This window comes from Diabrotica undecimpunctata, chromosome 7, assembly GCF_040954645.1.
Source record: "Diabrotica undecimpunctata isolate CICGRU chromosome 7, icDiaUnde3, whole genome shotgun sequence".
NCBI lineage: Eukaryota > Metazoa > Arthropoda > Insecta > Coleoptera > Chrysomelidae > Diabrotica > Diabrotica undecimpunctata.
Window position 1 is genome coordinate 138577137 of NC_092809.1, and position 27799 is coordinate 138604935.

The following is a 27799-nucleotide window of genomic DNA, read 5'->3' on the forward strand; positions in this document are numbered from 1 at the left end:
AAACTTCAACCCTGACTGTAATATACTTGTGAGTGTCACTCCTTCTTTTAGAGTGTATCACATTGTTACCAATATTTAAAATTATTGTACCTGAATTGAGATTTTTTTCTTTTACTTGCAGTATTATCTATGTAAACAGATTGCGCCTAAGTTAACTCGGGTCAGCGCATGTAAGTTTTTGTTATTTTATATTTTTTTAATATGATATGCGTTTTTTTACTTTATGTTTACATTCAATCTAAGGACAATAGCCTTGTTGCTAGTTTATTTTATTGTAATAAAATAAATAGATAATTTATACGTATTGGACGTATTTTTGCAAATAAATTTGTTCGTTAGGCGATTAACACGTTCGCTGCTGACTTTTTTCGAGAGGTGTTACGCAGGAGCGGCAATAACTTTGTTTCTAAAATATCATTCAAATTGATATTAGAATATATAATAATATTAAATTAATTAAATAAAGTGTATATTTATAAAATGTGATTTGAATTTTTGACTCCGATGGGGATCATGCGCACCTGCTACAAATTATTTTGTAGCTTTACGAATTTAAAAAAAAAATAAGTTTATTTATTCTATAAAATACAGAACGATTCATGTATTGATTTGATTTTGAGTTGATCAGGACATTTTTCGCAGATATATGTTGTCTGCTTTCTAATTTTGTTTTTGGGGCATATTTTGCAATGCTTTCTCTTTGATCGTCCCTTATTAACCATAGGAATTTTTAAAATACTATGTCTGGAGGCAGGAATATTTCTTGTTATTTACACTTTAAAAGGCCCGGCATACTTTCTGCCATTTTAAATTACAAAACTGATACAGCAAAAAAATGGTAAACATTTTTGTAAAAAACTGGTTAAAAATTATTTAACTAACGCCAGCGTCGTACTAAGTAGAAGTAAAATATCTTAAAATGTCTTAAAAATCAACGGGTTACTGTCTCCGATCGGAGTCATGAGCACCTAGCAAACCACTTTGACTCCTATCGGAGTTAATAAATATCTACAGATCTGGAAACATTTGTGAAAATCTAACGTCAAAAAAAATGTAAAACGTAAGTTTTGTTATAATTAATTGTAGTTTAATCTAATATAAACACAATATTTAACAATAAATGGAAAGAACAGTTTTTCGTATTTCTCCATATAATATTTCATATTTTCTTTTGGTTTTATCCGCATGTACATTAAAATTAAAATGATGTGTCCAAATTATTGATAAAAAGCTATTCTTTCATTCTGACCGATCTGACCGAGACACGTGCGCGCGCATACACACAATATTCAAAAGTTTTTTTTATGAAATTAAAATTTCAATGATGTTATTCTATCATTACTTGTTCTATTATATTTCCTCTTATTTCTCTATTTACAATAGTGTTAGTTTTTCCTGTATCCCACAATGTGAATATTTCACTAATTTTTCCGCTCTTCAGCTTTCCAATTCGTCTTTTGTAGTATTTATAAATAAAAGTCATCGTATCAATTGCATAAATAATAATTTAGAAATATATGAGTATTTTAAACTGATAGAAAATATCTAGGTTACCGTTTTATAAGATGAACAATACGAATACCAACTGAAATATCAAGATTAATATTGCAATGAAGCGATTAGATATTTCCGAGAGTAATCCCTTAGACCTGGTGATGCAGCAGTTCAGATTTTATGTACACTCCAAGATCTATTATTTTAAATTGCATCTCGTTTTAGAGGATCCTCCAGTTTTTAATATAGTTCAGATTTAAAATGACGGCAAACACAACAGTAGCTAGCTGTAATCGTTTCTTAAAGCGGACTATATTTGAAAAATAGCTGCTTTAAAATTTATTATAATGGAAATCAAAAAGTTTTTTTTTATTTTATATAAAAATGCAGACTTAATAATTAGTTTATTTGTTAAAAATAAAATAAGCCGATAACATCTAATAACAATAATTAAGTTATTTTAAATGTTATTAGCTTAAAATCACAGTGTTTTTGTAAACCTGATTTACAATATTTGTCAATAATTTTTTTTTCATTATTTAATTTAATTTGAAAAAGTAAGCCTTTTTCCTCAGATAAGTGCTTTCAAAATTTATGTAGATCTAATAGTTTACACATGATAACCTTGTAGATTAAAGCTGTCCTGGATAAACAATTTTAATTTTGCGATAACTTATGTGAAGCTTTCACCCATTATATTAAGTGAGACAAATGATGAAATTTTTATGAAGAAATTAAAATAGTAATTCGTGTAAACTGAAGGCCCAAATTATTTTTTGAATCAAAACATTAAATACCCTTTAACTAAGCAATGAGCTGCATTTAATCTAATTACAATTTACCATTTTTGTTGGGAATAAGCCATATTGATTCATTAGAAGTATAATTTGTTAAAATACCATTTACTATGGGATCACTAACAGCAGAATTGTACTGCCATCATTTTATTTTATTGTGTTTTTGAGACAAATTACATTCTATAATTTTTCTGATAGATATTCTTAAGTTACAGTTGATTTCATCTAGTCGAATGAACTATTTTACAATATATTTAATTGTACTTAAAGTACACCCTTTAATAGTAAAGTTACATGTGGCTTATTCAAAACAAAAATAGTTAAAATCATTAAGATGCCAAAATAATAAAGCTTCAGAACAATATTAATCTATGTGCTCATATAAAAAAAATTTTAATTGTTAACCAAACATTCTCTAACTTTAATATAATAATGAAAAACCCTGTATATTATTTCGATTTGCCTATAATGTTGAATACGGCAACGCTGTCCAGTCTTCGGTGTTTGACAAAAGGTGCGATCCACTCTTTGGTCCATTAGCTATCTCTACAAAACTGATTGGATGTCACCTTTGAATCAAGAATTTCATAAAAAAGAGTAAGGGCCCGTGAGACGGTTTGCCGTAGGCAAATAAGGGCACCAGCTCCTTTCCTTACTCTACTCTATAAATGATCTCGTAGGGATCTTTTCGATATCGAGACCCGCTTCGATGGCTCCTACATTCTTTGAAATTGTATTTGTTTAATCTGAATTTCAGATATGATCCTAAAATAGGACTGAATATTTCAGTTACTCTTTATGAAAGGTTTTACGCTCTTCAGATATTCCATTTTTTATTCATTTTAGCCGCTGATGCCGAGAGCTCACTTTATTCCTTTTATTTTTTGAAATATATATATCTTTGAAGTTTCCACCGAATATAGATCTCCTCGCCTCGATAAAAGCATATTTTGATTTTCCGCTGGGTAATTTTTGCAGAAGCCGTGGAAGAAACATTTTTTGTATATAAAATTTGTGGCTCCAAACTGAAAGTGATGCACTTCAAAGATACCGCACACTTAGTTATACCAGTCGCTAAAAACTAAAATGTACTAATGGATACAACGATATTACCAATAAAAGAAAAACCATATTTTATTACATAATTTGGCATACTAATAACGAAAGGTTTTTTCTGTTCTAAAAAATTATATTCCTTTTATATTATTATTTATTTATAGTTATCGTATAAAGTTTTGACCCATTTAAAGATCTAAAATAGTATTAATTATTTAAAATAATTAATACTATTAACGGCCAACGAAGGACCGTTCTCAGCTATATCTCGGAAATCCATTATAATAAAGGCTCAGAATAATAAAAATATAACAAAATCATTCTCGAGAAGGATGTGAAAATTATTAGTAGTGTTTTATATTCACTGCTTTTGGATGTGTAATTAAATAACAAAAAAAGAGCAAGAGCAACTGACAGTACAATCGTCTGATTATTCACAAAATTTAGCATGTATTTAATTTCACAAGTCTTAGTTTATGTGTTCAAAGAAGATATGCAGAGAATGGAAACCCAGCTATAGAAAAACGCCTGTAACTCCGGTTTTGCTTAGCCGATATGTGCAAATTTGTTCTTATTCAAATTTAAACAATCTAATTAATAGAGCTGGAAGGCGCTAATATAGTTTTTTTATGGATTATAAATGACGAGCACACTACCAACAAATTGGTGAAAACTGCGTGTTGGTAACTTTTCCTTGTATCAAATATCTTGACTCTATCTTATTTTGGTCTATTTGATCTAAAAGAAGTCATTTGTGGTTTTAAAAATTATTACCTGACCCATGTATGTAACATTATATTCATTGTTTGTGTACACACTTGTTAACAATATTTTAAGTTTTCTCTATTTTGAACGTATCCTGTTTTGTTGTATATGAAATCTGTTTTTATTTATAGGTATATCCATGGGTATATCCTCACTGTTTGTTAGTGAGATATAACTATAAATAAAAAGAAGTTTCTGAAAACCAGATTGTGTAAATTATTTGGTACTGTATTTCAATTTTGGAGTATAAACAGCTCCATCGGAATATGCTACCGATAAAAGAAAACTGGTTTATGGAAAGGAAGTGAAAGGGATAAGGTAGGAGAAGAAGTGGTATCACTAGTATTCAAAGCGAATTCAGTCTTCGAAAACAATATCCGTATAACTATAACATAACACCGTAGTATTTTCATGTCAACTACATCCCTCTTCTTTTCCTGAATCTTCTCTACAGGTCACACTGTGCTAGAGCCAATGTATTTAAATTCTCCTACTTGTCCTATATTTCTACAAACAACTCGATGTTTCCAACCATTCCTGTTCATCCCAACCACATTTGACCTGTTTAGACCGGGTAATCAGAGTGGAGCCATAACCTCTTTTAGGTTGTAGCCCGGGCGATGCTGGCTGGGTGGCTACGATCATCACGCAACCAAACCCCCGCCATCCGAAAACCGACCCAATCCTGCTGGTCTGTTTCTGCCCGTTCCGATCCGGAAAGTAACAGACCAGCAGCGTATGGCCCTTTTTGTCCCGATGTTTGGCCAGCTTTAAACCGTGAGAGACCGACCTTCCCTTTCTGTAGTGCAACCACAGCCAAACGCTCTATCGCGGGCTGGAAAAATTAGCCAGACAGTAAAAGCGCTGTCATAAAAGTTTAAAAATAGTTAAAGTAAAAACATGAATATATATAGTAAAATTGGACATTCACAAACATGAATAGACAACACACACATCTACAATCGTCAGTAAGTAAAAGAAAAAACCCTAACTAGACGAACGTAGATCCCACGATAGGAAGAAGCCGATATGAGAAGCTCGAAAATGAAAAATTTCATAAGTCATTACCAACAGTCCGGAGCCGTTTGGTACCATCTTTGGCCGATTCGGATAGCAGGATTATATCATCGGCGTAGCCCACACCGAGATCTTCCTGCCGTCTGCAATTGGAAGGCCAGACCCGCCTGCCTCGAGCTTGCATATCAGCTTATCGACCACCATATTGAAGAGGTAGGGCGACAAGGGACAAGGCTTCTTGTTTGACGCCTCTACACATCTTGATGTATTGCGTGGACTTGCTCCCGGCTGCGACCCTCGTACGACAATTCAGGTACGAGTCCGCCACATACCGCTTGAATGTTGCATCCAACCCGAAGCGAGTCATAGCCCGTTCGATGGATCGTTGCGAGACTTTCGAAGATCGATAGAGATGATGTTGTATGAACCAAGGCCTCTTCTTCGGTCTTTGATAGGGTGCTCTCTCTTTAATAGCCCTTTTCCAACCCTATAACTTCTTCTCCAACATTTCTATGGTCTCTTTCTAGGAACGAGGTATTTTTTTTCTTATTCGTTGTTAAAAGTTCTACCTCTCTATTATGATGTTTAATACTGTTAGAGTCGTAATATGTTGTCTCCATGATATTCTGAGCATTCTGTGATAAAGATACATTTCAAAGGCTTCTAGCCGTCTCAGTGTATTTAATTTAAATGTCCAGGCTTTAACTTTATACAGAAGGACTGACCAAACGTTGCATTTAATAACTCTAATTCGGATATCTAAGCTTAGTTTTCGGTTATAGATAATTTGCTTTTATTTATTGTTTATGTACCTAGCCTGTCCTATTCGTCTGGCCTGTCCTATCCTATTTTTATATCTGGATTCCACTTATCACTTAGTACTACTCCTAAGTATCTGAATTTCCCAACTTCTTCTAATTAAGTGTTATTTAGGTCACTGCGACAATTTTAAATGGTTTGACTAATCACCATTACTTTAGTTTTTTGAATATTAATTGGCAGTCCCATTCCGTCACTTGCATTATTAACTCTATCATTCAATATGCATTCAGAATATAGTTAAAGAGCAATGGAGACATAGCAATGGATCAATGAAGGCTTTTCGGACACACTTTTGTATACGGAGGCTTTTAGTCGTGTGGATGGAATATTTTAAGATTGCTTCTTGGTTCCAATAAAGGTTTTAAATTATGTAGAGATTTTTTACGTCTAGATTCATTTTCTGCAGTTCACACAACCATTTTTATGCTGATCTCTATCAAAAAAATTCTAATAGTCGATATAACAGAGATATACTTTTTTATGATCATGCATTTTTAAATGAGTGTTTGAGTCAGAAACAGCGTCTTTTTTGTTCCCAAGGCTTTTCTAAATCCGAACTAAGAGTCACTTATATCCAATGTGGCATTTTTTATAAATTCGATTCTGTATGATCTTCAAGAAGATTTTTAGAAAGTAACTCATTAAGCTAATGAGCATAAATTCGTCGCATTTGCGGGAATTAGATTTCTTTGGTATAGCAATAAATTCTGACTTAAGCCATTCCCTTTGATATTACGCCACTTTCATAAATGTCATTAAGTGTTAGTAGTTTTATGTTGTTATTATCTATTAGTTTTATCACATCTATTTTTACTTCAAACTTACATCTGGTCCACAAGCTTTCGAATTCTTTTCACAGTGTATAGCATGTTTTACCTTTATGTCTAGGATTGGAAGCCTATCGATTTCCCATGTCAACGTCTGTTGCAATTTAAGTCTATCATCCGCAAAGAATTTTTCGATAAATTAATTCACTTTTAGCTGCAAGACTCTTATTGGGTAATTTATAATTTTATTTTATAATTTTATAATTAAGGCCTGTGTTGTCACAATTAAATATTTGATAAACTGTTTTTCAAATTTTCAACTTTAATAAATACTTAAACCAGTTCTTAAATGTAGCCATTCGTTCAAAGTTTGCATCTTCCAGCAGTCTAGCCAGCCGATACTTTCTGTGAAATCTTCATTATCCTCTTAAAATTCCTTTCAAAAGTGCAATACTATTTCTTTTAAGATAGGCCCAGATATAGGCTCGCCAGTGTTTTCGTACTAACTTATTTTCATGGCTTTTCTGTCTTTTAAGTCAATTTCAATGACTCATGAAGAGCACCATTTTTCCAATTCTGATCGGTTTTTCCTCCACTCTCCAATCTCCAATCTCCATCATAGTCACCAGCCACTCTGTGTAGTGTTTTCCCTTTATCAAACGTTTTTAATGCGATTAGTTAGTATTGCGTTGATAAGACAATCTTTTTTCTATCTTGTTTTTTCACAACCACGATTCATAACAAGTGGTAAACACTTTTACTTAAGCGTACTGGTACTTAACACGTTAGAAACACAGCGAAAAAATAACCGTACAAAAAGGAACAGTAGTTGTACTCCACGAAATCATACTAGCAACTAAAGTGAAGTTGAAGGACAAGGTATTGCGTATAACCGAATTGCGGATGACCGAGATTCTACTGTACATTATATATATAAATATATATATATATATATATATATATATATATATATATATATATATATATATATATATATATATATATATATATATATATATATATATGTATATGTATATGTATATGTATATATATATATATATATATACAATAAGTAAGTTCAAAAAAAAAATAAATCTTTTGGTCACGAGGATATCGATCAAAGGAGAAATAATAAAAGGAAATCACAGTTCCATTCCTATATTTGAAGACGTTTCGCTTATTTAATTTACAAGCTTCATCAGTTCAATCTAAAAGAATACAAAGGTGATAGATAAGAATATAAAAAAACATGGAAAATAACTTACGAATGGTGAGTGAAGAAAGTTAAGGTGTAAAACAAACACACCATTCTCTTAGTATCCGTGGTAACAATATTAAAGTTGTAATGTTAGCTTAAATTTCATATATGTAGTCGAATTCATGTATAACCATAAGAAAAAGATTACTTTAAAGGTGAAAAAAAAATGGATAAAAACTACTGCGAAGCACTAGAAAAACCCGTCACATTGTACGTAAAAAAACATATTAACAGTAAAGTGTAGAAATAAAAACAAAAGATTTTAAAAAAACACACTGGCACAGTGTTTTTTTAAAATGTTTTTTTTTTAAATATTTTGTTTTTATTTCTACACTTTACTGTTAATAAGTTTTTTTACGTACAATGTGACGGGTTTTTCTAGTGCTTCGCAGTAGTTTTTATCCATTTTTTTTTCACCTTTAAAGTAATCTTTTTCTTATGGTTATACATGAATTCGACTACATATATGAAATTTAAGCTAACATTACAACTTTAATATTGTTACCACGGATACTAAGAGAATGGTGTGTTTGTTTTACACCTTAACTTTCTTCACTCACCATTCGTAAGTTATTTTCCATGTTTTTTTATATTCTTACCTACCACCTTTGTATTCTTTTAGATTGAACTGACGAAGCTTGTACATTAAATAAGCGAAACGTCTTCAAATATAGGAATGGAACTGTGATTTCCTTTTATTATTTCTCCTTTGACCGATATCCTCGTGACCAAAAGATTAATTTTTTTTTAACTTACTTATTGAATATTGTTTGACGGTCGTACTCCTTTATATATATATCCTTATATCTGTTATATAAAAGTAAATCTAATCCTTAATATTTTTTTTCTATTGTTCTTTGTAACTTTTACAAATGTTCCAACGCAACCAAAAATGTAAAAAAAATCTGTATCTAGGAAGGTGATAATAATTGATAATATAAGTTTTGATATACCTTTATTTTTATTAAAAATTTAATATAAATTGAAAACTTAGTGAAAGCTTTTTATAAAATAGATGCCAATTAGTTTAATAACAATTTTTGAGTATCAATCTTTATTTTCTATAGGGCGACAATCTCCACTCCAGTCTTTCATTTCGTTTTCTCCACAACTGTTTTCTTTTACATCAAAAAGTGAAGTAGGAAAAAAACTCGTTCCATTTGACTTCTTTTGTGACGTATCATTCTGGCTGATATTTAAAGTTGTTTGAGGTACTGAGTTTGGAACTTCTGGCGCAATTACCGTCAGGTTGTCATCTAAAATAAAGGGTATTAACAGATTTTGTAAAATTGGAATAATTTTAAACACATTTTCTGAGACATTAGTTTAACACAGTGTTAATTTGATTTTACAAAAATTAGACATAGTGTAACGAAAAAGATAACGCGTGTATAAATACTTCAAAAATATCAAAAGATTTATCAAAAATGAAATGAAACCATGAAGCAGCGATATATAGGTGTTATAAAAACAGACAAATTGAATACACAAATAAATAAAAATTAATAATGAAGCATAGTGTCTTAATATCATTCGATTATAAATAGCTATAAACATATAATAGTTATTTATGCACCAAGGGTGTTATGAAGATGATTGCGCCCAGGGGGCAACATAATCCAGCCAGAGGAATGGATGTTGCTAGATGGGCGTAATTATCCGGTAACACCAGTGGTACATACAAGATTTTATTTATTCACTTCACGTAATAAAAAAATTAGAATTGAAAGGTTTTTACTTTTAATTTTACTGTTACCTACAAAATATATATATATATATATATATATATATATATGCATATTTTTAGTAGTCTGAATAAAGACTTTGAAGTACTCTACGACAGTTGTTGATATTTTGACGTTTGTTGATTATATTATATAGTTGTCAGTTGTATTTATATTCAGTTATGGATTTACCAGAAAATATTCGAGAAAGTGCAATAAAGGCAACAGAAAATTTATTGCCGCTTCAATTCAGGCCATTGTACGACAAAGAGTACAAAATATAAATTCAATGGAACTTAAAAAATAAAATAGCTGACATAAATAAGACCATAATATTGGCTTAATTTTAGGAATTATTGATTGAATTATTTTAGTCCTAAAAGTATTCTCCAAATTTCTTGTGGACTACATATTCCATTTTGAAATTCACGTCAATTGTTAACAAAAATGCTGATATTTCTCATTTATGTTTTCTAATATCGTTTTTAAAAGTGAAATCTAAAGGATACATCCCGAAAAAATCCAAGGTTTTGGAAGAGGATCCAAGATTTTTCCAAATTTTATTAATAAAACTTTGAATAAAATTTATCTTTTACATAAAGTAGTCCTCGTGATAAGTATTCTAGAAAGATTGAGAAGGGATAAGTTTGTGAAAATGACCGTGGTAGTAGATATAGAAGACTTAGGAACATATCAAGGCACTAATGGTAGTAGTGGTCACGTTTTCTCTTCGATAATTTTAAAAAACTCGAAGAACTTATACCTTTTCAAAAAAGTTCGAAAATTGTACTTTCAATACTAATTATTAAGATTGTTAAGATTAAAAATGTTAGTTCTATAATATTTACTCATTTGAAAATTGTTTAAAATAAAAAATACTTCGTTCAATAAAATTTGCTTTTTTTTCCTATAGTCCTTTTCCATCATATTGATAGCACATTATGTATGCAAATCCTCAACAGGTCAAAAAACCATAGGCGTCACCCTATACTTGTTTTGAAATAAATAAAAAAAATTAATATTTTAAGATGCCGTCAACAATTCATTATCTTTTAAAAAATCTTCTGTAAAATAAGTGTCCACTAATCTCACTATACCTTTTTTGTGCGTAAAAAACGTCGGTATATATGCCACACGATTATTGTTAATTATACACGGGTGATTAACGAGAGAATTCAATGTTTCACGAAATAAATTAATGTAAACAGTAATTTAAAGGTGATTATTGTTTTCTATACAAGTTATCGCCTGACACAAAAAGAATACCTTCTTTGAATAATTACCTGGAATTACTGATAAGGCTTCACTAATGATAGTTTAAGTAGTTTTTATGCCACATTACAGCTTATGCCAATAATATAAATTAGAAATTGTTTGCATCTTTCATTTAGTTTGTAGATGTACATTGTTCATGTCTTACCTACCTACGTTTTTGGTGTCGATATTTTGTTATTTGCATTTAAAAATAACGTCGACAACAGGTTTTATCCCGGTTAAGTGTAGTTTTAAAGGTGCCTTCAGTCTAAGAGAGAAAAATATAATATTAAATGTACACGATGCACTTGTACATCAACGCACTTTAAGTAATGTTCGTGAAATCGTTAACATGTGTTCAAATATGACAGAGGTTGGAGAAGCAACAATTTATAGATTCCTAAAAGCAAGAAAAGGAGGAACTGTTTCATCTCCCAAGAAGAGTGGAGGGAGTAAACCCTTGGAAATTGAAGAAATACATAAAAACATGATAAGACGCAGCGTCCACTCATTTTTTTTAACAAAGAATTTCCAACATTGGACAAAATCCAAACATTAATTAGAGAAAACGAAGAGTTACCAATCATAAGCAACAAGAAATTATGGGGACTATTGAGAGAGGTGGGATTTCGTTGGCAAAAGAATAGAAGAAAATCCGTTTTAATTGAAAAACATTACATTGTATGTTGGAGACGATATTATCTAAGAACTATTAAAAAGTACCGAGAAGAAGGGAAAACAATTTTTTATTTGGACGAGACTTGGCTAAATGAAGGTCATACTGTACCATATCTATGGGTTGATACAAATGTGAAAAGTTCCCGTCAGGCATTCATCGAAGGTGTATCTACTGGAATAAACAATATTCCCGTTGGAAAAGGACGCAGACTCATAATAACCCATATTGGAAACGAATACGGTTTTGTCAATGGTGGTTTATTAAGTTTTTCCTCAAAATCAACCAAAGATTACCACGAGGAAATGACTGCTGACGTTTTTGAAGAATATTTTGAGCAAATGTTGGATTTAATTCCAAAAAATTCTGTCATAGTCATGGATAATGCTAGTTACCATTCAAGACTAGCAGAAAAATTGCCAACAACGGCATGGAAAAAAGGAGAGATAATCGAATGGTTGGATAAACACGCAATTGAGTACAAGGAGAATTCGACAAAAAAGGAATTATTACCTATTGTAAGGCAACATAAAGCAGCTTATAAAAAATATATAATTGATGAAATGGCATTAAATCGTGATGTAATTATTTTACGTTTACCCCCATACCACTGTGATCTGAATCCGATAGAAAATATATGGTCTCAAGTAAAGGATGAAGTCGGACGCAACAACAAAACTTTTAAATTAGAAGACTTATAACAATTATTAGAACATTCCTTATCAAAAGTAACTCCGGAAAATTAAAAAATGCTGTTAGTCATGCTCACAAGGAAGAAAATAAAATGTGGAATTTGGATAATATGACTGATGCAATGCTGGAACCGGTAATAATTAACATTGTAGTTGAAGATTCCTTAGATTCTGAAGAAAGCAGTGAATCTGAAATGGAATTTAATTAAAATAATATTCATTTGTGTACAAATCGGCCCCTGTTACGACCACAAATTATTTTATATATAACCAATAAAATAAACATCTTACATTTCTTGCAAATTCATTAGTACCTGTTAATCTCCATCACTCCGACACTGGCAACTTTATTTAGGGATAAGTAACCCTCAAAACTATTGTATTCTATTCTGCTTCAACCTTTATACCTGGTGGTCATACTCAATTTAAAATTGTTTTCCTATACAGTGATGAGTACCTTAAGAACCGGCAAAATAACGCAAAAGATAGAAAACATAATACGTTGTGAAATAAAAAGAGATGAAAGTAGTACAGGTGGGAAATTATCGATAGAAGCCTCTAATTTACATTACATTACATTGGGACTATCGATAGTTTCCCACCTTTAGACGTTAGCTTATGAACTAGTTGACTTTAGTCATAATATTACAAGTATGACATCGAACATTAACATTTTTTAAATTTCGCATAAAGTAAAAACTGATTGAAGGCAATAAAGCAAATGTAAGTAAACAGTTTAATTAGTAGTAATTTGATAATTAATTCTGTTTTGACGAATACAGAATAACACGCTATGATAATTCTGTATTGAGAAGAGTGTATGCGACGTCTCAAATCATAGTTTATTATTGATCAATACTTTAATTTTGGATAAAAACATACTCGTACTTAAACTGTTTTTACTTATATTACGTGATACGTATTACTATGACTGAGGTCAACCAGCTCATTAGCTAACGTCTAAAGGTGGGAAACTTTCGATAGATCTAATGTAGTGTAAAGTAAATTATAGGTTTATATCGATAATTTCTCACCTCTACTATTTGCATCTCTTTTTATTTTATAACGTATTATGTTTTCTATCTTTTGCGTTATTTTGCCGGTTCTTAAGGCACTCATCCCTGTATACTTCTGTAAACTTGTTGACAAATATCTATTTTTCATTGAGTCACCCGTATCAAGAGTTTAGGGATTTGCATACATAATGTGCTATCAATATGATGGAAATGGACTATATACAACAGGGCATTATAGGCCATAACGCCCGCTTATTATGCCCTTGGATATAACAAGTCTGTTTATGGTAACCGTATCCAAAGTAAAGTAAACAAATAATATGCAAGAGAAAAATAAATGTATACATATCAAACACATATTAAAATATTTCATACTTTTTGCAAATATAGAAAATATTGTACATTCGCAATTAATAACTCAACAAGTTTGCCCAAACGACAAAAAAGTGTATTAAAACATTTTAATATAGCTTACCGGTTACGTTACAAATAACACGTCCACAGTAAACGTATGACACAGTCAAACACATAAAAAATAGGACCGCCAATTTCATGGTGAATAAATTAAAATCGCACATCGACTACTAATATTAGTAAAACATCTTTAAGATATAAATTGCTCCCCTCCCAAGGTACTTTAACAATACAAATAAAACTAATTTTCCCAAAGATTTGTCCGAGCATGGAATTAAAGTATACTTTTTATGTAACTGTACAGGACCGTATTGCAATCTCAGGAGTGTATTATTTTTCAAACTATGTGCGTTAATGAAAAATAATAAATTTTATAAGAAATTCCCATGACGAAGTTGATAATTAAAAAAAAATGTAGATTAAAATTCTTATGTGAAAACATAAATATATTTACAGTACCCCACTGTCTTAAAAAAAGAAGCAGACTTCCAAAAAAATAGACGTAAGGAATCTAAACAACAACGTGACACACGAAGATCTAATAGCAGAAATGAATAAAAGTTTAGAAAAAATAGACAATCTACCTTAAAATAACGTCGAACATATAACGTCAACATATAACGTCGAACATATTATACAAGTAGAACGTAGATATCTATTAAAGAAGCAGTATATAACATCATTGAATTATCTTAAACCAACAGAACAAACGAAAAAAAGGATGGATGCGAGAAAAAATCTTAATGCTTATAGATACTCGAAGAAAATACAAAAATAACAACAAAAAAGACTTAGTTTATGTAGGAGATTTGCAATTTACGGTGAGATTTACGAATAGTGTTTAGTTAAGTTATAGTGCAAAAATTAGTTGATTAGCTGTAAGGCATCTGCATATAATTATCGCAAATCAGATTGGTTTCGATTTTATTTTAAATAACCGTAAAATTTCGTATCTATACGAGGTGTGAATGCCGGGGTTATCAGCAACTGGACAGGTTAGGTCAAATATATCTTGGAACAACTAATGATCAACTTGAAAAAGATTTGGGCCAAAGAGATATCTTAGATTGGACTCGAGAGTTGGTGCCAAAGGATATCACGTTTTATAACGGATAACTTTTTCAATTCTGTGCCATTACAAAAAAACACTTTAAGCAGAATGTATTTATGCGCGCAGCACTGTCAGGACTAACCGAAAAGATATCTCAAAAGCCTTAGCATCTGACAAAGAATAAGACGTCCGAGAACAATCGGACTGGAGGGTTAGTAAAGATGGACTGGTGTTTGTAAAGTGGAGTGACCGGAAAATAGTGTATTTTTGGGAAATCATCAAAACTGTTTTCAGATTCTTTTTTAACAAAAAGCGAAATGCGTTGAAAATTCTTTCACAAAGAATAACCCACCCATGCCTATGTGATCAGTGTAACGTTCGATTAACAGTCAAACACTTTTTAATAAAGTGAGGTTAATATGATCAAAAGATACATGGTTACAATATCCCGAACTCTCAAGAAGAAGCTCTAGGTTAAAAGCGTTCCTATGATAATATAGTTAAATATCTAAAATCTTTAAACATTTTTTATAATCTGTAGTTATTCACTTCTGGTATTTATATTTTGCTTCGGCGCTAATATCCTCTTGGCGAATACGACTTTTTTTTCTAAAAAAAAAAATCCTTATTTGTTAAAAAAGAATAGTTTAATTGTAAGTAACATTGAAGGAAAGACTAAACAAGACAACTGAGAAGAAAATGGTACTACCAGAAAACGAAACAGGACCATATATAAGAAAAGGAGAAATTCAGTATATTTTGACAAACATACAAAGTAGAGTTAAGAGTAAAGTATCGGTAAAGCGTGCATACAGAGGTTATCTAGGTTTAGTCTCCTTGTAAAACTGACTACTAATGTTTTACTAGGACTTCGTACGACCCTGTCGCATTATCTAGTAAGGATATTTAATATTCTTTGGAATGTACTGGATAGAGCATTACCGTACTTCCCCCATACTATAATTACTAGATCATCTACATAGGCCTGCACTTCTACCCTCTGTGCAACAAAGAGTCAGATCCAATCCTCCACTAGAAGTGAGCATAAGAGGAAAGAAAGCACTCCCCCTGTAGTCACGCTTTGGCTGTTTTGGCCAAAATGTTTCATTTGAAGCCTTTTTTCAGCATTGTTTTGATCCAGTTGAATACTATAGACGATATCCCTTTTCGTGCTGCTGCATTATAGAGAGAATTTGATAGTGCATTATTAAATACGCCTTATATGTATAGAAATGCGGATAATGCAATATTTTCCTTATTTATGGAGTGACTGATTTCCTGAACGACTCTGTCCAGTACTGGTTTTGTTGGATTTTCTTCTTGATATATATGTAGGTTGCTATTGATACGATGATCCTTCAATGACTCCCTCATAATATGACTATCAAAAATTGTTTTTATTGCCTTTAAGATAAATAAATGTATTCCTTAACTGGAGGATCTCTAGTAAGAAAGCTTAAGAATTTATGACTCTGAACCGATTTCTGCTGTACTTTAGTCCTATTAGCAAATGTTATGTTTAATATAAATGTTTCCATTTGTTTGACCGGGTAAATTTTTCCAGTGTGAGTTTGAGTTATGTTGTCTTCGAATCAAGGCTTTTTTCCGGTCGCGGACGATGCTTTCTGGTACTCCTATGGCCGGCTGTGGACCAAAATATTTTGTAGTTGATACCCTTTTGGCAAGAGAAGAAGCTCTTTTACTTCCGTGTATTCCCCGATGACCCGTAAGTGGTACCAGTGTAACACTGTTAAGTTTCGCCAGTCTATCGAGTTCCTTTTTGCAGTTTAAAAGCCATCATATTAATTTCTTTTGCACATGGCAAGATAAAAAAAGATCTCTGCCTTAAGTACAGAGGTAAATTTTGCCAGTAAAATAGGAATGTTTAAATTTCCATGACTATCGAATATTTTCACACCTGACTAATTTTAGACACGTCTGTATACCAGATATATGCAGTCTGGGTCGAGTGTTTCTTCTGTCCCATTCCTCTTGTGCGCCACAAATTTTTTTACTTGGAAAGCAACTTCAAGCTTATATCTGAGTGCTATATACTCAAAAATCATCATCCATTCGGTATCCCTTATTTCATTTGTAATGTTACTATGTCCTTATCAAACCGGTACGTTGCTTAGGTTTTCTCGAAGTATATAATATCCTATTTTCCCCTCTCTTATAATTATATATAAAACCCCTCATAGTCCCTGTGATTCCGAGGCAGGCAAATCTGTGCACCTTGCATAGTTTGAGGATGGCACTGTTTTTGCTGCACGTGGCTTATGTTTGGCAAGCAATAAATTTGTTACACCAATTACCTGTGTAAATCAGCTTACATACAGGTTTATTCAATTAACACACATCTTTGGCCTAGAAAAAATTGATTGACAAATATATCTACAATTAATTATCAGTAAATTAAGGTACATATCCCATTGTTTTCGCAACCTATACTCTATACAGAGTATACTCTGCTTAAATAATTGTTGTGGCCGTTGGTCAAAAAAAATTCTTTTACGGAATTTTGTACTTCTTCGTCCGACTGAAAACGATTTCATTTTAACGCCTTTTTTAGTGACTCGGTGAAATTCGTAAGGAAATAAATCAGAACTATAAGGTTAATGGTCTTATATTCTCTCTTTCTTTCATTGTAGATTCTTTTTCACTACTATGGTAACCTGAGGGCGAGCATTGGCGTGTATAAAACTGACACTACGTAAGAGATTTCCTGGACGTCTTTGTCTTATTGCTTAATAAAACTTTTTCAAGGTTTTATTATACAAGTTTGCATTGATTTGAACTCTTGGTCTATCTAGGTAATGTAAACTTCATGAGCAAGGGTCCTTTATGGTTGAAAAACAAAATGTTTATTTTTCATACGCTCATTACATTTAAACAGATGGTTAACAACAAACGCCATTTTTAAGTCAAATACTACAAAATAATAGGAACTGATCAGTGTGAAGTTTACAAACATAAAATAAATTAAATTGCAGAATATCACTTAAGTGATAACAATAATTGTTTTTAAGGCTAACCTAATCAAAGATGAGTTCCAATTGAACAAGCGTATGCTTATCCATTGTATAATGTACCACTGTATTTGTAATTATTGATGAGGTGGATTCCAAAGAAAGTCATTTTTTGTTAGTTTATGTAACCTGCACTTAAATATTGCAAATATTTTACGCCAAAGACATCTTAATCATATTTAAAAGAAACATATCAAACTTCTGTGCCAACATCCACATTGCTATTTTTTTCAAACAGACCTAAGTCAATGCTCATGCGCATAAAATGCCGGAGCGCTTACTTAGGTTTTAGGATTTAGGTAAGATAAATTAGATCTATCCATAAAATTGTCATATTACTAATGTCAATTAGATATGTCATAAAAGTTAAAGGTAAAAAATAAAAAATATGACGGATGATATATAATCAAACCAATATTTTTTTTTGTTTAAATGGCATAGGCAAGTGCCATACAGCCAGTCACAACATGAAAATATTCAACCCAGAAAGAAGATTGTGTAGTACAATATAAAAAGATAATATAAATTTTAAACTTAAGTAGCATTACAAATTTTAAGCATTAAAATTATTATTAAGGATAGGATAGGAATAAATCATGGACACTCGTTTCTCGTCTAGGGACCCATCAAGACATTGCTTTTAAGACAAACTAGATTGAGTCACGGATAAAAGGTAATAACAAATGGGGTAAAACAGAGGTTAGGATTCTAATTACAGTTAAATATTAAGCTTACTTTTGCAAATAAATTCCATCAAACATTCATTTACAACTCTTATATTTAGAGATAGCAGATAGCACATATTGTACGGAGGAAAAATTTTGATGTTGACTAAATTTTTTATTAGAATTTCAGTTTGTTTTGTGTATTTTTTACATTCGAAGAAAATGTGATCTAGATCACCTTCTTTTTGAGTTTGGACAGATGACTAGGATAGCAGGCGTGTCCAAATTTTATTCTAATTATGGATGTTATATACCTTCGTGGAACAGAATAATTTTTAAACCAATAATCACTTGGGATTGAAGGCTGTATAGAAGCATATTGCGAGGAAGACTGCGTACTATATATATGCCAAGATTGTTTCCATTTACTATTAATATTATTTTTAATTATTGTTAATGCGTCTTGTCTACAGATTTGGTGACCAGCTTGCGTTCCGGTATCAATGGCCTTTTTAGCTAATAGGTCAACATGTTCCTTGTATTTAAGACCTATATGCGCTTTAACCCACAAAAAATGAATTTTCATAAACCAATATTTATAATTATAATTATTAAATCCTGCAAAATAAGGTATGATAAGAAAGAAACTAATTTATAATAGGGAATTGCTATGACGGAGTTTGTGGTAAGCAATGACTAACTGTGAGTTATTTAAATAACTTCTAATATAACTTGAATTTTAAATAATAAAAAATATATTAAACTATATTGTATAAAACAAAATTTACAAGAATATTCTGAATATATTGAATACAAAATAAGCCAAAATCGCTGGAATCGGTTAAATACTATTTGATGCTTTGGAAAGGACCCGACACTTTTCTTATATAAAAGTAGTTTTAGTTAAATTGGCTGAAACTTTACAGAGAGATAGCTTTGACCATTCTGATCAAAAGTTACTAGTGCCCCAAGACTTAGAAATTACTGGTTTTTAAGTTATAGAGGTTCAAATTATCATGTCTTAGTCCATTATTCAAAATCATGAATTTGAAAACGTATCATCCCAAACATTCAAAATACGGCATCTAAATCTCAATAAACACGAATATAGTATCAGAATGATACCTGTTTAATGTTTAATGTTTCCCTGTTGAAAAGAATAAGATGTCTTAGGTAGGATATCCCGGTACCTACGTTTTCAAATTTATTATTTAACCAAACTGCTGAACTTCAAAGAAAAATCACTTTAGCAAGGGCCGCATATCAAACTCTATTAGACATCTTTATGAGCAACATGCCAAGTTATTTGAAAAAGAAGACGTTCGATCAATGTGTACTTCCAGTCATGACTTACGGTGCCAAAACACTTTAGTTAACCCATTCTATAGCAACGAAACTCATAGTAGTCCAAAGACAAATGGATCGCTCCCTACTTGGACTGACCCTCAGAGCCAGAGTTAGAAAAGGAAAAATAGGAAGAAAAACAAGCAGCGTCACAGATGTCACAGAGCGTATAACTTGGCTAAAGCGGAACTAAGCGGGCCATGTGGTTAGAATAAATGACTGGCGGTGGACCCAAAAAATTACAGTGTGGAGACCACGAGCTGACAGAAGAACAGATGTAGACCACCTACACGATGAACAGACGAAGTCAAAGGAATCGCCAGCAATTGGCTGCAAGAAGCTCAAGACCGGCAGAACTGGAAGAAATTAGAGCCTTTGTCTAGCTTTGAACGCAGAAGGCTGTATGATGATGATGAACTTAAAAAAAAATTGATTTCTGATTGGTAATGAGAACTTTAGATCAGTATGACCAAAGTTTCTCTCTGCAAGGTTTCAGCCAATTTAACCACTTTTAAATAAGCAAATAGGAATACTCAAACTTACTCTTAAGTCCCACCAAATTTCATTTGCATATCTCAACCAATTTCAAAGCAATAAATAAATCGTTAGTTTGTAAGAAAAATGTCAACGCCATTTATCTCGGAAAAGGAAGCATTTCCGGGCATAGGTTTATATAGCCCACTGTCATTATTTTTCATGCATGATCACTTTCTAATGTTAGTTGTACGTATTTACAAAAACTCTGTAGGTATATTTTACAAAAATGTAGATATTATAAAAACCAATACTTTGCACCTCAGTAACTCAGAAACAATTGCTTTCTGAGTTTTGGCCCACTAATAACTTTTGATCAGCCTATTCAAAGCTACCTCTCTGCAAGGTTTCGCCAATTTAACTAAAACCACTTTTACATACGAAAAGTGCCGGGCTCCTTTTCATGCTAGCATCAAATACTATTTAATATAACAGCGATTTTGATTTGTTTTGTAATCAATGTGTCCAGATTATTCTTGTAAATGCTGTTATACATATTTTAATAATTTTGTTTTTTAATTTAAAATACGAGCCATATCAGAAGTTATTTAAAAAACAAAAAAACATATCAAATAAAAGATGGCGTAATAAATCTTTATATAAACTTTAACAGTAAAGCCAGCTTACAGATAAAATCTTCTTATCATTTGCAAAAATGGACGTGAAAATATCAAAAAGAAAACTACGAAATATGTAAAACGTTTATTATAATAAATAATGTAATAAATTAAAAAAATTAATACTAAAAATAAATAAATAAATTTCTGGACAGTATCTACAGTTTCAGTGAAATTTAAAGCGTATAATATTCGTACATCAAGACTTCTATTAACGATTTTAAGATTCTATTTTTCTGCATTCTCCAATGGGGTCTCTTTTTTCACCTTTGGGGCAGCCATTTTCTCTCACATCGACTATATTTTGAACTTTAAATTTAGTTCCATTCGACTTTTTTTGAGATCCTGATAAAACGATCCATTCCATAATTTCTTTTATATCAGAGTTAGCAACAATAGTGCAGTTGATGCGTTTTGTTGAATTCTTTTGGTCTGAAACAAACACAATTCAATTTAGAAAAAATATATCTTTTTAAACCATTTAAAATTGTAATATACATAATCTAAAACGGTTTCTTAAAAATAGTTTCACTAATAATAATCATAAATAATAATTATATTTATTAAAAACAAAAACACCATCCTCGAAGTGCAGTAGAACGAACGACATTACCGCGGTATTTAGGAGGACTATTACTTACGGATATAAGTGAGTAATTTGAAAAACAGATTACCTACTAATTTAAAAACTTATTTTGAGGTGCAGGCGGAGACACCTGTTCTGCATCGCGCGATTTCTGAAGTAGATAATATAACACAGATCAAACTGAGAGATCAAGAAATGCACATAAACCATCTAACTAAGAACGAAAAAATGCGCACACCTGGATGGGTAAACCTCTGCATGGGCGACATTCCAATGCAGTAGTCAAGACTATGTCGACAATATAGCGTCGAACTATTGGTTGACATCAGAAAATGTTCCCTGAAGCAGAAGGGTTATTACTTGCCATTCAGGATCAGGTTATACTAACCAAAAATTACCTGAAATATATCGTCATGGACGCTCAGGTCCATAACAACAAATGCCGATATGGATGAAAATGGATGCAAAGCCCAAAAAACCATCCAATATCTTATTATGGGTTGCCAGGCATTTGCTGTAACTGAATATAAAGAACGGCTTGACTCAGTAGGAAAGATCCTTCGTCAAGAGATAACTTTTAAACTGAGACTTCTACAAACAAACCATCTTCCATATTATCAATACATTTCTGAGATTATGCTTGAGAATGACAACTAAAAGCTATACTGGGATCGCACTTTGCTCACAGCCCAAACTGCAAAACATAATAGAGCAGATCTCATGCTAGTTAATAAACTAAGGAGACAAACAACACTAATCAATGTGGCAATACCTAAAACAATATGGAAAGTATCCAGACGATACCTATTATTCTTTCTACCACTGGAGTCATTCCGAAGAACGTCCTAGAAAACATAAAAAACTGGGTCTACATGAACATCTATATAAGATCATGCAGAAGGCTGTGGTACTCTCGACATCCAGATGCATGCGAAAATTTTTGGGAGATACACAGACGTACCAAGTCAACTAGGACTCGATAACACGGAAAAAGTCCTACACCAGCTTAATCCTCTTGATACCGTAGGTATCTGGGATGAGTGAATTTTTTCCTTAGAGGAAGTGTAAGCAGTATGGCCAAATCTGAATAATATTTTAAGTACTTATTTTAGGTACAGGCTGAGACATCTACTTTATATCGAGCAATTTGCGCAGTGGATGTTACAACGCCACTTAAACTGAGAGAACAAGAAATGCGCACAAACCACCTGAATAAGCAAGAAAAAATGCGCAACTGGATAAGTAAACCTCTGCATGGGCGACTCAATGAAATCAGCCGAGAATATGTCGACAATACAGCGTCGAACTATTGGTTAACGGAAAGACGTTTTCCGAGACTGAGGGTTTCCTACTTGCCATTCAGGATCAGGTTATTCCAACTAAAAATTACCTGAAATATATTGTTAAAGATCCTCAAAGTCCAAAATGACAAATGCCGATATGGATTCCAAGCCAAAGAAATCATCCAACATCTTACCGGGGGCTGTAAGGCATTTGTCGATACTGATTTTATAGAACGCCATGGCTCAGTAGGAAAGATTATCCATCACGAACTAGCTGACAAACTGGGACTTCTACAGACCAACCATCTTCTTTATTATCAATACGTCCCTCGCAGAATGCTTAAAAATAACAACTTCCAGCTATATCGGGACTGCATTGTGCTCACAGACCAACCAGAGGCATATAATAGACCAGATTTTATACTAGTTAATAAGCTTACTAGGCAAACAACACTTATTGATGTGGCAATATCCAACACCAATAATTTGCGTGCTAAATACAACAAAAAGATTTCCAAGTACAGATATCTAAAAATACAAATCAGGAGACAATGGAGAATGAAAAGTATCCAGACAGTACCTATTATTTTATCCACCACTGGTGTTATTCCCGAAAACCTCTTAGAAAACAAAAAACAGCTGGGTCTAAATAAACATCTCTATAAGGCCATGCAGAAAGCTGTACTCCTTGCGACGTCCTGATGTGTACGAAAATTTTTGGGACATAGTGAATTTTTCCCTTAGAGGGAGTATGAGCCGTATGGCTAAATATAAAATAATATTTTAATTGTGGTAATCAGGTAGATTATTAGAGTAACATGCCAGCTTCCTGAAATACGCAAATATTCAACTTGCTAAAACTCCTTTTTGCAAGCTGCTATCTTTGATTTTTTTATTTAATTGTAGTCTAAAGCTTGTAGGTTCAGTTGAAATAGATTCTACAGAATAGGAATAGAAATAGTTCTACGAAGATTTTACGAGAATTAGAAACGAAACACATGCACTTGTTAGAAATAGAGCATAATTTTTACGGTTTACAAAAAGAAGTATGACATTTTACAAGAGGTGAAAGAGCGAAAGTGAAGAAATATTACCCAAAGGAATAATATAGTAGATCCGAAACACATCGAAAAGGATGCATGTATTTCCTATCTAAAGAAGTTGTATACAGAGGAACCCTGACTATGACATTGAAACCAGAAAACAAGAAATTACCATAAACGAAGAAGTTTACATAAGCAAGCATGAAGTACAAAAAACAGTTGAAAACTAAACAACAGGAAAGCTGCAGGTAAACATTGGATACCGTATATGAATTTTTGAAACATGGGGGGACGGCAACGACAGATCAACTGTCAATAATAATTAACAAGATTATGTACTCGGTCCGCTATTTCCAGTTCGAACTGTCTAGTAAATTTAGTAATTATTTTTTTTTCGAAGTTAGTTACCTTTTGACAGACTAAAAGGGGCTGGAAATTACTATACACCAAACACACGTACTCATAGCCAATATTAATAGTAAACAAACTAAATATTAAATAAAATAGAACTTGGCGAATTACCGACAATCAATATTTATTTATCTGCACCATATAATAAATAGTTATGTTAAATTATAACAACTAAAATATATTTTTTAAATATATACTATCCAAAATTTGATGGGTTTAGTATACACTTCCACTATTTAGAATAATTCTTCTTTTTTTAAAGAAAGAAGTCTGCAATAGTAGGATACTTGATCTATTAATACTAAGAAGTAGGAATTGTTGTGTTGTAGGTTTCTGACAATAAATCTGTCAAAATTCCGAGCTAAGCGAATGGAGTATACAATAAAATACTTGAAGAATGGAGGACAAGCTGGCTAATCCTATTATTAAAAAAGGGTGATCAGAAACACCCAGAAAACTTTAGAGGTATTAGTTTACTAAATACTACCCTGAAACTTACTAAACTCTTGCAAGAACGAATAAATCAGCTCATAAACTTAGTAGGTGAGCAACAAGCTTTTCATATAGCAAAGTCGTGTACAGATACAATATTCGTCATAAAACATATTACAGAGAAAGCATTACAATACAATAAACCCGCATTCCTATGTTTGAACGACATGAAGAAGGCATTTAACAGAGTTAGACTGTATAATATGTAAAGAAATCCCGCTGAATATTAAAAAAACAATTACAAACGTTTATCAAAACAATAAGATAAAAATCATGGTAGATAAAAATATTCCACTAAAAAACTAGAATAGCAGTAAAAAACCAATAATATGTACACTGAAAGTCGATGGAGTTAGCTTTGAACAAGTAATGGAAATGAAGTACCTACAGACTACACTGTCTAACATTGAAGTTGTAAAAGAAGTAAGAGAACAAGTAGAAAGATCAAATAGATTAGCAGGTTGCCTTAATAATACTATATGGCGTTACCGACACATTAACTGCGAGATGAATTCAAAAATCTGTAATTCCAGTATAAGACCTACAATGACGTACGCATCAGAAAGAAGACCAAACATAGCCAAAACACAGAAAATGCTGGAAATGGCAGAAATGGGAATACTCAGAAGAATTACAGGAAACTCACTAAGATAGCGAAGGTGTGACGAGATTAAAACAAAATATCATGTACAGAGTGCGAACAAGTGAACACTAAAGAGAAAAAAAATGAAGCAATTTTCCATAGAGGGTACAACCCATCAATGAAAAAGCAAAACTGGTTATATAAAGAAAGAACGTTAAGAACGTTAAAAAGAAAGTTATACTTTAAAAACGCATTATTTGGTATTTTTACATGCAAAAATATCTTTTTATACTTAACATCTCCTTGAGATCATATACTACTGAAAGCGATGTTAAGAACTAACACTATTTGCAAACTCATAATAATTATAAAATACTGAAAAATTTTCTTTAAAGTTAATAATTAAGGGCAAGAGCGACGGACAAGGGATATTTGTTACAAAACAAGCATCATGGCTGAAAACCATTCGTAATAAGGAAAAAAGACAGAAAAGTATTTAAAATTGAATCGATAATAGATTTTCCAAGATGTTATAAAGTTATTGGCATCGCATATATAAATTGACACTTTGTAACAATATTTACGGGTAACACCCTACTCTAGATGGTTACTAGAATCTCTAACAAATCGTCTAGTAATTGTAACTGAATGGTATAGATTAAACAAATATAAACATGTATACAAAGGAACAAGAATATCGTTTTATGCTAATATCATTAGACTACAACAAAAAGAGAAAGTTTTGCTCTGAAAGATATCTGTTAAATGAGGAATCGGATGGGAGTAAATATACATGCATTACCAATAAACTTCTTGAGTTTTCTATCCTGAGCGCTGAAGTCTGGACACGTCACTTACTTAGTAAACTTGGGATTTATTTTCAAGATTATTGCATCATTCATAAAAAAATGGTCCTGAAGTAAATTGAAGAAGAATCACAAATCTTATTTAGACATTCACAAATAAAATTTTTTAATATTATAGGACCAAACAAAAGGCAGAAGGCATCCGGATTGTCATCAAATGGAGTGTTCAGAATAGCAGTTGATAAAAGTAATAAGAAGAAAATGATCGCAAACATGTAAAGAGGATACGTACTTAAAGAATAATAATAATTTACATTACATGTATTCGCTTAACTATTTTGGCTCGATGAACAAACAGGCCAAAATTTATTAGGTTGGTTTTAACTGCTTATATTTTTTTACAAAATTAACACTACTAATTTTATTATTCCTATTAAATAAGTAAACTAATTCAGATCAACTTACCTTCTACTGTGTATCCTGTAGGCAATGTATATACACTAGCGACAATAATACAAAAAATTAATACTGTTAGTTTCATCGTGATGGTTAAAGGTTACCATATCCACTCATAACACAAAAAATAACTACCTATTCTTATATAAACTCCCACCACTTGGAAACACGAAGATTGTATGAATTGCTTTATATATATTAAATATTGACTTATATTTAAGTAGACGTTATTCAAATAATGCATCCTTAAATTTGGTGTTTGGATATGTACAGGACCGGTTTCGTGACAAAAAGCGTTTCGACAAAACTAATTATACGAAAACACAAAATTAATATTAATTTATAATTCTAATGTCTCGGCCTTTTATTTTATGTTATTTTAATAGTAAATAATTTTAAATACACAATGTATAAACAAAGATTCCATATCTTTCCATTCTTTAATGTAACCTGAACTTTTATTTATAACCATTTTCTTATTGGCCTCATTGTCTCTCTCCAACTTGCATCATTACTACGACTTCTTTTGGCTTAGAGTTTCGGTTATACAACCAGTAACGTGAAAATGTCCTTGTATAGGATACGTCACATTCATTCTCTGAAATTTCTACTCTAATAATCTAACCAAAAACGAATAAGAAAATTAGCAGACGGACAAAAGTAAAAAAATAAAAGCAGGGCTACCCGCGTCTACTCCAAGGATCCATCAGGGCATTTTTTTAACGCATGATAAACTTAAGTCACAGAAGGTAGTTGCAATTACAGAGGAAAAAACAAAGTAACGAAGCTCATCCATTATAATAAATCAATTTTAAACAAAAAATTGATCAGACGCTCATATATTTTTTTATTTTCTGAAGATAGTATGAATATAATGTAAAAAGAAACAGAAACTTAATTAGAAAAGCCGACCCATTATAGAGATAAGGGAAAAGAGAATATTGGCGATATTGATGATGATGACTAGTAGAATCAAATACAGCTACAACTTTTTGATTTGAAAAATATACAAAGTTAGTTTAATGGCAGTCTTTTTATGTATTCTTATAATTTTGGATCGGAAACTAAATCTTAAACCTCTACTACAAAGCTGCCACCAGAATTTTTAAAGTAAAGCTTAGTGTATAGCAACAGAATTAAGTACGAT

General features: G+C 31.8%; 3 long non-coding RNA genes across 3 annotated transcripts in view; 1 reads left to right on the plus strand and 2 right to left on the minus strand.

The window, feature by feature from the left end:
- The window catches only part of LOC140445296 (uncharacterized), a 381672-nt gene that overhangs the window by 251909 nt on the left and 101964 nt on the right, over positions 1 to 27799 (plus strand). The window lies entirely within an intron of this gene.
- Positions 8915 to 13975, minus strand: LOC140446993 (uncharacterized). Its single transcript, XR_011951548.1, has 2 exons — positions 13814 to 13975; positions 8915 to 9232 (listed from the first exon to the last, which is right to left on the minus strand). It is a non-coding gene; the product is annotated as an uncharacterized lncRNA (long non-coding RNA).
- On the minus strand, positions 21063 to 26836 carry LOC140446994 (uncharacterized). The gene is made up of 2 exons (XR_011951549.1): positions 26662 to 26836; positions 21063 to 21424 (listed from the first exon to the last, which is right to left on the minus strand). It is a non-coding gene; the product is annotated as an uncharacterized lncRNA (long non-coding RNA).